Source organism: Penaeus monodon, chromosome 21, assembly GCF_015228065.2.
Source record: "Penaeus monodon isolate SGIC_2016 chromosome 21, NSTDA_Pmon_1, whole genome shotgun sequence".
NCBI lineage: Eukaryota > Metazoa > Arthropoda > Malacostraca > Decapoda > Penaeidae > Penaeus > Penaeus monodon.
Genome location: NC_051406.1, coordinates 5,984,323 through 5,984,960, shown reverse-complemented (window position 1 = coordinate 5,984,960; position 638 = coordinate 5,984,323). Strand labels below are relative to the sequence as shown.

The following is a 638-nucleotide window of genomic DNA, read 5'->3' as shown; positions in this document are numbered from 1 at the left end:
TATGTCATAGTAGAGGATAGCAGTGTGTAAATAGATGAGTAGGCCGTTGCTAGAAATTGCGTCTTAAAAGTGGAAGGATTGTAAATCCAGGTAAATTATGGAATCATAAATGAAGATTATCGCAATTACTCAGTTTAAGCGGTCGTGGGTCGCGCATGGCTTAGGAGAGCATACATACATGGCACAGGTGATGCCGTGATCACGAAGGCGGTTCTCCCAGGGCGAAGCTCACCATTGCACTCAGTTGGCGCCGACCCCAGCGATTAACCCAAATGTGATTAAATCGAGTGCGCAATTTTTGGTAGCGGGGGCCTGCGTTCCCTTATAACATTTCGTTAAAGAAATAAGAATGGTTCTAAATCCACCTGTCCACCAAGGCAGTTTTTTTTAATATTTTTACCTGCATATATTTCATTAGGATAGTTTGTCAAACCAGCACAGTTTACGACAACACCAATATATCATTCCGAAACCACAAATTTTACAGATCACTCCTTTGAGGATACTGATGTACTTTGTTCATACAGTAGCAAGGTAGTTTTTATAATGGGATCAAAAAGTATCTTATTATTTTTCAAACTAATAAAGGTTATTGGTTATAGTACTTTGAAGGGTAACTTTTATATTTAAAAAGGTTA

The 638-nt window shown here is 38.6% G+C and overlaps 1 non-coding gene across 1 annotated transcript; it reads left to right on the top strand.

Annotated features, from left to right (window-relative positions):
- The first annotated feature begins 170 nt into the window (after positions 1-170).
- LOC119586769 lies at positions 171-325 on the top strand. The gene has a single exon (XR_005229965.1). It is a non-coding gene; the product is annotated as a U1 spliceosomal RNA (small nuclear RNA).
- Positions 326-638: the final 313 nt, after the last annotated feature.